We start from the raw sequence: 14,720 nt of genomic DNA on the forward strand, positions 1-14,720 counted from the left end.
GTAGTAGTACAAATGATAATCCTTTCTAGGGAACAATTTTGCAAAATGTTTTTTGATCCATGCCATCTATATTTGAACATGAGGTTAAAACTATCAGTGATAAAAAATGTTTCTATTATAATAAACCTACTCATCAAACAATTATTAAGTTAGACCTAAACATACTCTAGTTACTAGATAAATGTGTAGTTAGTATTTACTGAAGATGGCTTAAATGTTGATGCATTTACTAAGTCAGTATATTAAAAATCCAACATAATTACCTTTCTGGCAATATTAGATACTTGAATTATAACATTGTTCAACACGAAAATATTATACTACATTTTTAGAAAAATGTAATAGTTCAAATCCCGGAAAGAACCAGATAGTGCACACAAATGAAATAATAAATAAAATTGAGGGGCACCTGGGTGGCTCAGTAGATTAAGCATCTGCTCCCTGATTTCACCTCAGGTCATGATCTCACAGTTTGTGGGTTCGAGCTCTACACCAGGCTCCACACTGACTGAGTGGAGACTGCTTGGGACTCTGTCTCCTTATCTCTCTGCTTCTCCTGTGCACTCTTTCTCTCCCTCAAAATAAATAAACTTTAAAATAAATAAATAGTAAATGAATGAATGAATGAATGAATGAATAAATAAATACAATTGAGTAAGGTGACTACAAAAATATGGGACTGGTGAAGAAAAACAAGGAAGGAGAGGTGCCTGAGTGTCTCAGCAGGTTAAGCATCCAAACCTTGGGTTCAACTCAGGTCATGATTTCATGGTTTGTGAGTCTGAGTTCTACATTGGCCTCTGCGCTGACAGTGTGGAGCCTTCTTGGGATTCTCTCTCTCCCTCTTTCTGTACCTCTCCCCTGTTCACACTTTCTCCCTTTCTCAAAATAAATAAACTTAAAAAAAAAAAAGAAAAACAAGCAAGATGTGGTGAGGCCTCCAGTCTACCCCCAAAGAGGGAAGAGTGGCATCAGGTCCAGTATTCAAGGGATTAAGAGGATAGAGGGGTTGCCAGAACCTGAAGATTACTGTTAACTAACAGGGGAACTTGACAGGAGCTGGGCCTTCAGCTGGGAACACAGCCATAGTCAATTGACATGAAAGGAGTCAGAACGGATGGATTACCTTGTGGTCACCCACCCACTAATTTCCTCTCCAAAATACCTGAACCTAGTGGGAAGTCAAAGAATAAGAGAGCCTGTTGACTCAGTCCATGAACTTCAGTCTCCTCAGGCACAGAACAAGATAGATAAAGGTACAGATTTTGGAGATAAAGGGACAGTATTGCTGACATAAATATTTTTAAAATATCAAACATAAGTTAACTTTTTATTTCTATAATTTTTAAATGTTTATTTATTTATTTATTTATTTATTTTTTATATGACATTTATTGTCAAATTGGCTTCCATACAACACCCAGTGCTCATCCCAACAGGTGCCTTCCTCAATGCCTATCACCCACTTTCCCCTTCCCCCCCACCCCCCATCAACACTCAATTTATTCTCAGTATTTAAGAGTCTCTTATGGTTTGGCTCCCTCCCTGTCTGTAACTCCCCCCCACCCCAGCCCTTCTCCTCCCCCCTGGTCTTCTGTTGAGTTTCTCAGGATCCACATATGAGTGAAAACATATGGTATCTCTTTGTCTGCCTGACTTATTTCACTTAGCATAACACTCTCCAGTTCTATCCACGTTGCTACAAATGGCCAGATTTCATTCTTTCTCATAGCTAAGTAGTATTCCATTGTATATATAAACCACATCTTCTTTATCCATTTGTCAGTTGATGGACATTTAGGTTCTTTCTATAATTTGGATATTGTTGAAAGTGCTGCTATAAACATTGGGGTACAAGTGCCCCTATGCATCAGCAATCCTGTATCCCTTGGGTAAATTCCTAGCAGTGCTATTGCTGAGTCATAGGGTAGATCTATTTTTAATTTTTTGAGGAACCTCCACACTGTTTTCCAGAGGGGCTAAGAGAGAGAGAAACAAAGAATGAGCAGGGAAGGGGTAGAGTGAGAGGGAGATACAAAATCCAAAGCAGGCTCCAGGTTCTGAGCTGTCAGCACAGAGCCTGATGTGGGGCTCAAACCCACGAACCATGAGATCATGACCTGAGCCGAAGTAAGACGCTTAATCGACTGAGCCACCTAGGTGCCCCTGAGTAAATGCTTTTTTTTAAGTTTCAAATACTGCATTTGTAGAACAAATTCAATTGGGAAAATGCTATTGGGTGCTAAGAGACATCAATTTTCTGGTCTGAGAGCAAAATTTTCCTGTATGAAATTCTTTTGCTAATCATAAAAAATTTTTAACAGTATTGTTTCCACCATATTGAGGCAGAGATTAGAAGTCTTATGTGATAATACTTTATTGTTGTTGTTCACTTTCATGGTAATATATACCTATCTCAGTTGATTAAATAATGACTTTTTTAAAAAAAATTACTCTTAGGAAATTAATAGTGAATGTAAATAAATGATTATGTGAAATTTTTGTGTGGTATTTTTATGTGATATTTTTATTCCTTTCTGCTCTGCCCCTTACCATCTTTTCTAATTCCAAATATATATTGCAGCTATGACACAAGGCAAAAATGTCAGGATGCAAAGTGAAAATATTGCATATTTGTTATGGATAATCCTAATAAGCAAAAAATAGCAGTGCTTTATTTGTTTTTATACAGATATTAGATATTATGTAGATACAGAAATCTCTTTAGTAGCTGTGTAATAAGCAGCCACAATTCAACTCTCTCATACACACAAAAATTTAATACCAGAATAATTAGCATGAAATATTTAATATATTATAATCTTTCATCTGTTTCCATGATACCAACATAATACAATCAAGCTGATTACAATAGCTTATTTAAATTGAATTTTGTATCTTGTTATTGACATATTCAATTATAGGTATTATCTTTGCTCAATGCCAAGGTTCAAATGCTTTATTAGAAAAAGAGATGATAAGGTTTCCAGGAATACTAGCTAAATAGTGTACATATTTATTACTGAATAGCTTATCAAACATGGAGGGATTTAGCACAATTACAAATTTGACCCAAGATAATTCACATTGAATTTAAATCACAAAAGTTCTAATCCATCAGAGACTATAGAAGAAAACAAAAGGAAGTAAAATCAAGTTTTTGAAAAGAAATGAATTTAATCTTCAGGAGAATTTTATTGAGTACATGCTTTCTGAAATGAAGTAGATATTATAAAGAAACGTGGTTGTCAAACACTTTCTTGAAGAACTGAAAGTATACAGAAAATACAGAATTGTGGTGCTATATGAAACTAATTACAGTAATGTATTGAGCAATGATACAATGCCAAGTGAAAATATCTATTAATACCCTTCTTTCTTTGCTTTTCTACCACCTTTCTGATATTTACTCAGTCTCTTTTTACTATACACAAGTACCAAATTAATGTTCACAATGAATCCTATTATGCCTTGTTTCTTCTGAAAATGATGAATAAAATCCAGTTGGTCAGCGTATCAAACCAGCTGAAATTGATCATTGCAAATTTAACTCAGTATCCTCTCCAAAATTAGCTGATTAGCCATGCTGATCTTACATGCATGTAACATTCACACTATGCATCCTCTTCCTTGGTAGTCTATGAGGGGGTGCTTAGCAACAAATACAAGGCAGGGTTGGTACATTACACATATAGACAACTGAAATACAGGTAGATTATACTATGACATATACTGAAATATCGATTTTAGTTTATTCACTTGAATTAATATGTTACTGAAAAGATGAATGCTATAAAATATTACATCAGTTAAGGAATATGAAACTATTATTTGTTCTCTCAGTGACTCCAGACAAAGGCCAAGGAACTTCTGTTGGAAAATAAAGTTGATACTCATTTCACCAAAAGTGATAGCAGACCACTGGTATTAGGAAATATCTAGGAAGCTGGTAAAAGGGGATTATAGAACTTGGTCATGTGTTAAATCTCTTGGAGAGGGTCTTGCTTGCTTTGTTCATATGAAGTTTTATTTGATATTATCTCATGGAAAAAAATATATTTTCTTGTTTCCTCAGGAAAGCCTACTCTAGCACATACTCTAGCCTACTTTAGATTTTTGCTGATATCACTACTGATTTTGGATTTCAATGGTCAATTGATTTATTTTGAAGGGAGACATGTTTCAGGTTATGCAAATAAAATTGAACCGTACATGAAAATCAAATTATAGATATGTCAAAAAATTAAGATTTTTATTTGTAAATATTTACTTTAAGCAATGCAGCTACTATTATAAAATGCCAACAATGGAAAAAAATGAAATTATTATTTTGTACTATTTTGTTGTCACTATTCTTTATATTTCCTACATATAGGCTTTCATGAAGGCATTTATGGAATGATACATTTTATTAAATTATAGATCATCAGGAAAACTTCCCAAAATTAAAAGCTGGTTGTATCAGTTAGCATTTCTTTCATTGGAAATAACAGAAAATTACAATGTAGTTTAAACAATAATGGATTTATTTATCTCAATAATAAGAATTTCAAAGGGAAGCAGGCCCAGGTCCATGTAGCATAACAGTGATGTCATAATTGATCCCAGATCCTTCTCTCGTTTTGCCCTTCCATTCCTGATAAGTGATTTATTTCAAGATGGCTACTTTATCTCTAGGTTTCATGTCTATGTTCCAGGAAAGATTAAAGTCTAAGGGTCCAAGCCATCACTTTATTGAGTTTTGACTTTTTATTAAAAGAAAGGGGGGAGTGGCTCAGTTGGTTAAACGTCCAGCTTTGGTTCTAGTCATACTGCCAGGCAATCTAAATAGGTGAACATTGGGGTGCCTGGGTGACTCAGTCGGTTGAGCATCCGACCTCAGCTCAGGTCACGATCTCACCGTCCGTGAGTTCCAGCGCCGAGTCGGGCTCTGTGCTGACAGCTCAGAGCCTGGAGCCTGGTTCAGATTCTGTGTCTCCCTCTCTCTCTGACCCTCCCCCGTTCATGCTCTGTCTCTCTCTGTCTCAAAAATAAATAAACATTAAAAAAAAAATTTTAAAGGTGAATATTATATCATTCTTATTTTTATAGTAAAGTCGAAAGAACAAGTAAGTTGTCATTGACATTTAGGAGATATACTATAGTGGCTACAACACTGAAATATATACATACACACAAAAAATTTCTTTATGATTTGTTTTTTAATAAAAAATACTTCTGAAATCCTATGAATAAGAAATATGGTTACAAATATTATTTTAACATATATCTAAAGGTATATTAATATATATCATATTTATGTATATAGGCAAATATTTGCAAACAAAAAAGCATTATGTATTGAAATAAGTTATTTAAAAATTAAAGAACATATCTGTAAAAATTAATAATGACATCATTCCTTTCAAAGCTAAATTGAGAAAAATGTAACTTTTATATTCCTAAGCAATGCTTCATGACTCAGTGTGTGAAATCTAGTACATGTCATTTTAAAATGAAGCAAGTGATACTCATAAATAAGTGGGTAAGTTTTAAAGTTACATTGAAATTTAAAACCTAAGAGAATAATTGCAAAATTGGATTTCCAAAAGAAAATTAAATGCAGTTCCATTTACCTTGTTCTGCACTGTATTTCCCTAGGCTCCATTTTTGTTATAGTTTGATAACTCATCTAGAAGTAGAAAAGATTGAACCAGACTCCTTATTGGTAAAAATAGCAGATTTGTGTTGTTGATATTCATTATCCACTATGGCGATGATCAAATATCCTTCTCTGATCCCAGCGCAGGCTTTATATGCACAGTCTTATATAGCCTACCCAGAATTTACCTATTGTACACTAATGCATCTGCCTTGCATATATTAACTCTTCCCTATTTCCTACTTAGTTCTTATGTAATTATACCTCTGCATGGAATTGAAGAGATGACTGTGCTGTATAAGGAAAATGGAATTTTATTTGCCATCCTTCCCAACCTTGAAAATCCATTCACATAGAAATGTTGCATTCATATTCTCATTGATACAGAGATAAGGTTTTGTAAAGATTAAGATGTTTTAATTTAATCTAGCTTCATCTGTTTCGTATTTATTGTGGAAGCATCCAATATTCTGTCCTTATGTTGCCTATCTTACTTGAATTTTATTGGTGTTAGATACTTCTTCATTTCTTCATTTCCATTCCCATTTTTTTTTTTATTATTGGGAATTAAGAAAAGCTGGTTTGAATATGAAAGTTCTAATCAATACTTTAAAAAGGAAAGTCATGACAGTTAACTGGGTTATGGAAAAATGAGTTGAAATTAATGTGAAGGAAAACAAAAACAAAGATGAATTTATTAAAACAGAGAAAATTATGAAACTACAATTAAAAATAATCAAATCCATGGATATTAAACAAGGAAATAGGCCTAAATGCATTTCAAATGGGAAATGAGAGTTTGAAAAAAAAGTATAAATATTCAGTCTTCTTCATAGCTAATAACTAGATTAGTTATGGGCATCTTCAAGAAATTCCCAGCAATTTTGTATTGAAAGTTGCCATTATTAAAGGGTACTCTCTTTGGACTTACTAGCCTTCCCTGACCTGCAACAGACCACATATTGACTTTCAAGTCACCATGAAAGATATAATGAGCCAAGATTTTCTAGATTTAGTTATTTCAATACCTTAAAAATCAATACAGACACAAAGAAAAAAGTAAAAAAAAAAAGAGAGAGAGAGAAGAGGAAAATATTACCAAAGGATCATTTATTTAGTTTACATTGAAATATATAAAGTAGAAATAACGAATTCTTTGTGAATTCCTAAACTTCTTTATGTCTCATTTAATAAACTGTCTCTGGGGATACATTTTAAGATAATCATTTGTTTGAAAGCATTAAAAAATTGTTTAAATATATTTTGGTGAATGCTTCTCAAATTGGCACTGCTAAGAAATGTCTAAAACAGAGATAAGTTTTAAGGCGGGTGTAGTAGTACAGAAAAGCAAGTCACATCAATAATATAAGGCTTTACTTATTGATTTAAAGGGCATTAGAATCCCCCAACTTGCAGTAAGTGACACAGATAACAACCATATACAATACACACATGCGTATTAATCGGCATGTAGACTATGATGTGTTTCTTCTAAACCAAAGGCACTAGATGAGACAAGATGAAATAAAAATGTTTTCTACTCTTAAAAACTCCTAATGAAAAGACACTGAAGGAGATAAAATAAAAATAACAGATGAGACTCCTTTGCCATATTTAGTTATGCACTTTGGAGAGCCTTGCCATGTCATTTTTGGCAATGATGGAGAATGCTAATAGGAAAAAATTAAGACAGCACCAATTATTTTGAGGGCATGCAGTTAGGTACACAGCAACTAACCTGAAGCTTTGTGGATTCCAGATGGGACAAGTAATCAGATTACTTGTGGGTGTTTTAATGGTACCCAGAGGGTATCATAAAATCACTCACCATATGCTTAATATCCATACAGCTCTGTTTCTTTGAACTGCTACTTTAATCTTTCTTTTTATTTACTTTTTATTGCCATCCACTTAAATTGATGCCTTTTCTTATCCACAGATAAACTTACAGGCAATATGTGAACACTCATGCACATGCCTTATCTCTCATTTTACTGTATTTCCTACTTATTTGGGTGATATTTTAGTTGTCTGCCCTATAATGTGATTGTCATTCAAGTTTTATGTCTGAAGTTTCCACTCTCATGTCTGTTTGCTGAATTTACTCCAGGTTTTATGAATAGGAGTATAAAGAACAGAAACCAAATTGCCATGGGTGGGAAAAGCAAATAGAAGGTGTAGAAATAGAGAAAGTGAGCATAGATGATCTACTAGAAAATTCGAAGTGGTTCTAAGTCACATTTAATAGGTTTGGCGTATGCGTGAACGCTAGGCCAGCTTACGTTATGATGGTCTGAAATAATTCATAAATTATTTGGTTGGTGGTAAGATGATTTTATATTTTTTGTTTTTCTGATAAACGGAGAATTACTTTTCAAATCAATCGCCAAGGGGGAAAGGACCATCAACCCTAAAACATTCTGTTAAAGGTAAAACATGTAACAGCATTAAAATCACAACAGAGAGAACATGGAGCATTTAAAATGAAGACAATGGAACCTAGAACATAACCTATCCACTTCTGTAAATAAATAAGCAGTCAGCTACACTGATACAGAGCATTTGAGCACTTAATAGGGGGATAAAGTGAGATTTTTCTAGCTGTTTTGTAAGCAAATCTTTGAGTTTTATTTTATTTTATTTTATTTTATTTTTATTTAAATTCGAGTTAGTTAACATACAGTGTAGTCTTGGTTTTAGGAGTAGAACTCAGTGATTCATCTCTTACATATCATACCCACTGTTCATCCCCAAAAGTGCCTTCCTTACTACCCATCCCCCATTTAACCCATCCCCCCACCCATCTCCCCTCCAACCCTCAGTTTGTTCTCTATATTTAAGAGTCTCTAATCATTTGCCCCCCTCTGTTTTTATCTTATTTTTCCTTCCCTTGAGTTTTAATCGAGTTGGCTACCCAGCTAAAGAACACATCCTTGGACTCCCTTTGCAGCTCTCTATGGCCATGTGACTCAGTTTGAAAGGAAGTATTGTGGAGGTAAGCAAAATGTGTAAAGTGAGTCATTTTCTTAAAAACCATGACACATGTCTTTAACTTATTTTTTCCTAATTACTGGCTGGGAAATGATGGATTACAGAGTAACGGTGGAAGTCATATATGGAGGATGGTAGACATGTCCCACTAATTCTAGATAACTCATTTCTGCACTAGTATGTCTGAAAGAATTATTCCTCTGTCATCTAAGCAAATTAATTTAAGCTACTATGTTTTAAAAAAAATGTTACAGAAATTTAGCTTATACAATAGTATACATGGCTTCTATGAAGTCAATTGTAATTCATGTGTTACTTAAATGGGAAAGTAAGTTGACATAGATTGAGAGCTTCTTTATGGTTAGTGGTAAAGGATCTAAGTGGTTAAACTAATAAAGGCTACATAACTTACAGAATTTTGCCTTTGTATCATTCATTCCTATTAGTCTGCAGCATCTTAAAGTCATTACTTAGTCACTGAGGGACTACATAGTTTTACCTTTTATCTTTCCTAAAACAATTTTTAGATAAGTACAAGAAATTTATTTGTGGTTTAGCTAAAATATGTTCAGATATGCCCACACAAGGTCAGTTTGATTCAGAGTTTCTATTTACTCCCAAGATTTGAGAATATTTTTTTGTTTCTCACAAGGTATTTCTGATGGTGTGCTTAGCCCTGCAATGTCATCTTTCAATGACATCTTTTAACTCTAGCATTCAAGCCAATCGCATGTGCTATAGCATTGCAAATTTAGATTACCATTATTCCTGCACCTCTGTGGGTTTGATAAGCAAATATGCTATATATATATATATATATATATATATATATATATATATATATACACACACACACACACACACACACACACATTTTAAATGGCATCTGTTCTACATTTACTTGGCCTTTAGTGAAGTTGAGCATTTTTAAAAAGTATAGTCAGCATTTATATTTATTCGGTTGAATATACACTATTCCTGTCCAACTATTGTTTTCCATCAAGTATTTATCTCTTACTGACTTGAAAGCAATGTTTATCTATGTAGAATTTTCAATCATCATTATATACATTTGTGGTAAGAGCTGGTTTTCTGTTTTAATGAAAATATGCTTTCTGAAATAATTCTCAATTTCAGCTTACTTCTCAGTAAGCTGATCTCTATAACAGTAAGTCTTAACCATGAAGTCAGAGTAGGGAAGAAGTGAGATATGATTTAAAAACAAAAAGACAAACTTAACAGATGTCATTTGGCCTCTGATGGACAATAGAGAATAAAAGTGTCGATGGAAAGAAATAAGGGATTCTATCTTTGCCATCCCCAACCATTGTATGTAAACATCAAGGTGTGCGGTCTTTAGATATATCTCTTCATTGTGAGACAGCCCACAAAGCACTAGATAGTGCCATGTTTCTCTAGACCTGCTATTAGAAGTCTCTATACCTCTAGAGAAAGCTCGAAATAAGCCACTTCTTGTTGGAATTGCAAAATGGCAGCACACATAAACAGATACATGAAATTGACTTGGTGATTATTACGACCCCTGTAGCTGGTCATCTGAAGAAATTCTTATATTTAATAGTAACAGGATATCAAAGATAACACCTACCATTTACTGAGGTAGTGGAGGCCAGACACCAATAATACCCTATATCAGGTGACTTGTAAGGGAAAATGGCTAGAAATTTTGGCTCTAAGAATATATGCCAACACCTCTTGCCCCAGATACTGATAGGACTAGTCTTATCTCTCAAACTGTACAGTACGGACTACAGAGAAGACCGTGCACATCTCACACGGATGGTCCAGAGGACACTGTGTAGGCCCAAGGATTCTTTCCTTCATTACTAAGAGGCCACATAAACCTCAGCTCTCATGTCTTTAAAGCCATATCTGAGTGGAGTTGTAGGAATAAGAGGAAATTTAAAAGACTGAGCATTGAGTGTAACCATACTAAGTACATGTCTCAAATAAATGTTTAAATCATAACATTGTAATAAATGTAAAGAATTGACCTAAATACAGTGTGTGTGTGTGTGTGTGTGTGTGTGTTTCTGCTACTCAGAAGCTTTTGTCATGTCATGAGGTTGAGTTATAAAGAAGCTCTATGTTCCTTTCCAAATCTGGATGGAGGGAGGGAATTTGGGTTCTTGTTATGAGTTCTCTTATGCAAGATGGAAATTGAACACATGAGCCAGTTATCAATTTGTCGCCTCTCAGCTCTGAATCTACCTTTCTTGCCTTGATATGTGATGCTGGATCTGGGCCTTGTTAACATCTCTCTATTGCCATTCAGCACATCTGGCAGAAGGGGCTTCTTGTTCTGATTCCAGTACTTTGTTTCTTATGCCCAGAGCATTCCTGCAGAGATGGCACTGCCTCCCTGGGATCAGAAGCTTCCTTATCAGTGATGTGTTTCACACCAAGAGACCCAGTGGCACGTCAGAAAGTATTCCTGAAACCTCAGGTAAGTAGATTTCCAGCATTTTTGCTAGCATCTTTGAATACAGATTCACAGCAGCACCCCAATAAAAATTTCCAAGAAATTAAAATTTACAAAGTGTATAGAATCATTCTTTTCCGCATATTTTCCTAGAACACCTTTTATGTGTGGAGGCATTGTGCTAAAGACTGGGAATACAACAGTACAAATGTCGATATGGTTATGGTTCTAGTAGGGTTTACATGGTAATATGAGTACAAAATAAGTAATGGCTTGAAAGGATTCTACAGCTTTATGTTTCATTGGTTCATATGTATTTCTATTAAAGAGAAACAAGAAAAGGGTTATGTCTATAGTCATTTTAAAACATTTATCATTTTAAAGGTAAGATTTAACATGTTGAAAATAAAAAAAATGTTCATATATCAAATAGGAAAGTATTAAAATATTGAGTTTGTAAGATATAGATACAATATATATAAATAGAAATCTGCAACAAATATAAAATAATTGTCTTTTCTTGTTTCAGTCAGCATCTAACTCCTGAACACTTTCAATTGAACTCCTGGAACTTTTGGTTAAGCATCAGAGATTTCTCATATCTTAAACCTTCATAATGAATGTTATGTTCACTTTTTTGCTATAACTGAAACCTAGCTTTCTTTCAGGACTGCATCCCTCCAAATTGGTGTGTGTGTGTGTGTGTGTGTGTGTGTGTGTGTGTGTTCTCTCTTATAATGGTTTATTCTTCTCTGTTGGGAGGTAGAATACATCTCTCCCTTTCTCCTCATTACTGCTTCTAGGTCAATCTCCCTCCCTTCACATTTCTTACCAAATAAGGAGCTCTGGCTCTCTAGGGATGTCTGGGTGGCTCAGTCAGTTGAGCCTCCAACTCTTGATTTCAGCTCAGGTCATGATCTCACAGTCATGAAATTGAGCCCTACAGGCTCTGGGCTGGGCATGGAGCCTGCTTAAGATTCTCTCTTTCCCTCTCCTTCTGCCCCTCCCCTGTGTGTGCATTCACTTGTTCTCTGAAAGAAAGAAAGAAAGAAAGAAAGAAAGAAAGAAAGAAAGAAGAAAAGAAAAAAACAGAATCTCTGACTCTCACAGCATCAAAATGTACAAACCACCACCAAGTCCCTTATCACAGATAACTGTTAACTATGAGTTATTATCCTTTATTCCTACTATTTCTTTTCAAAATTGTGGATGCTTTCACTACTCTTGGAAGTGACTCTTCCAATATATTGGGCTTTTTTTGTTTGTTTTTCTTGTCCTCAAGGATTTTTCAGTGCTCTTACCCATCACCCTACCTTAGCTACCTATCCCTCTGTGTTTGCCAATAACTTTGATTGGTGATAAGTTTAAAGTGTTCATACCTATTTTTAAATCAACTTACTTTCTAGGGGTGCCTGGGTGGCTCAGTTGGTTAAGCTTCTGATTCTTGGTTTTGACTGAGGTCATGATCTTGCAATTTTGTGGGTTCAAGCCCCATAACAGACTCTGCTCTGGCACCATGGAACCTGCATGGGATTCTTTCTCTCCCTCTCTCTCTGCTCATCCCCAACTCATCCTGTCTCTGACTCTCTCAAAATAAATAAATAAACTTAAAAAATAAGAATGTTTAAATCAAGCTTTCTAAATGAAGTTAAGTGGAGGGAAATGGACAAAATCATGAGAATATACTAGTTTTGCTGAACTATTTAGTATAGGTTCTGTATTCTGGACATTCTGTTAAGATCCACAATGTTGCCATTTGTTGACAGTGTGTTTGGGAAAGATAACAAGGAGAAGTTCAAATCTGTATATACTAATTTTGCGTAGGCAGTTTATATGAGCCTATATATCAGAAAAAAAGATGAGATACAGAATATAATTTGGATATTTTTTGACACTTGGGATATATCAGGGAACAAGACGGAAAAAAAAAAACAACTTCCCCTTTCAAAACTCATATTATAATTGGAAGAGACAAATAATGGAAAACATACATAATTAACTGGTACACTATATATATTAGAAATCTCCAAGACGGGGCACCTGGGTGGCTCAGTCGGTTGAGTGTCTGGCTTCGGCTCAGGTCATGATCTCACAGTCTGTGAGTTCGAGCCCCGCGTCGGGCTCTGTGCTGACAGCTCGGAGCCTGGGGCCTGCTTCGGATTCTGTGTCTCCTTCTCTCTTTGCCCCTCCCCCACTCATGCTCTGTCTCTCTCTGTCTCAGAAATAAACATTAAAAAAAAAATTAAAAAAAAAAAAGAAATCTCCAAGACTTCCAGGTTTGATGAGTTGCTAATAGGAGTCACAGGACTCAGCATATTGTTGGACTCACGGCTAAGATTTATTACAGTGAAAGGACACAAACTCAATAAGCAAAACAAAAATGTGCAGAGAAAAATCTAAAGGAAACCAGGAGCAAGCTTCTAGAGTTTTCTTCCAGTGGAGTCATGCAGGACCCACTTTATTCCCTCACCAAAAAATATGAACAACATATGTGATATGTAGCCAACCATGGGAGCTCACCAGAGACTCAGTGCCCAGAGTTTTATTGGGGGCAGATTATATATGCAATCCATGTACTTCAATCCTAGAATCCCGGGGTGGGGGCAACACCTTTCAGCATAAAGCATATTATTTACACAAACAGTCAAACAGTTTAGTCACATTGAGTCATTTTACAGTTAAGAAGATCTTAAGAAGTCTCCCAAGTTCAAGTTCCTAGATGTCATGCAAGGGGAGGTTATGTAAGTAGATCTTTTAAAAGATAACAGTCAGTCCTGCTATGTTAACTTTTCTGGACAGTGTATTAGAAAGTGACAAATGCAATTAAAAAATGTATGGAGATTTGAGAGTGTTGGGAGTGAGGATGGTTTCCTATTTTCTTTTAAATTTTATTTATTTTTAAAAAAATTTTCAACATTTAATAATTTTTGAGAGAGAGAGAGACAGAGAAAGACATAGTATGAGAGGGGGATGGGTAGAGAGAGGGGAGACACAGAATCCAAAGCAGGCTCCAGTCTCTGAGCTCTCAACACAGACCCAATGCAGGGCTCCAACCTAAGAACTGTGAGATCATGATCTGAGCTGAAGTCAGATGCTTAACTGACTGAGCCACCCAAGCATCCCAATGGTTTGCAATTTTAAATAAAGTGATCAGAGTATACCTAATTGGGAAGGTTCCATGAGCATTCGAGATGGGAATGAGCTAGCCAATTAGATTTGTTAATATCTGGAGAGGGGATAGCCAGCACAAGGACCATCAAAAGGCCAAATGCTAGTGCCCAGTGAGCCATTAATAGAGTTATAGGAGATATCAGACAAGTGGAGAAAAGAGCAGAATATTTAGGATACTAAAGGCCATTTTAGGAAGTTTGGGTTTTGCTCTGAAAAAAATGCAGAGCTTTTGGGGGGTTTTAGCAAAGAAGTAATATTAAATATTAAAATGGCTACCATGTTGAATACAGGCTTAAATGGGGCAAGGATAAAGTAGGAAAACGAGTTAGATAGGTGTTATGATAATTCAGGAGGGAGATGGTAATGGTTAGAATGGATAGCAGCAAGTGAGAATAATGTCATTTGAGATATATTTTGAAATTATACCAACTTGATGTATGGAAAAAGAATCAAGTTTGACTCCAGGGTTGTTGG

The sequence above is a fragment of the Panthera leo genome, chromosome B1, assembly GCF_018350215.1.
Source record: "Panthera leo isolate Ple1 chromosome B1, P.leo_Ple1_pat1.1, whole genome shotgun sequence".
Classification (NCBI taxonomy): Eukaryota; Metazoa; Chordata; class Mammalia; order Carnivora; family Felidae; genus Panthera; species Panthera leo.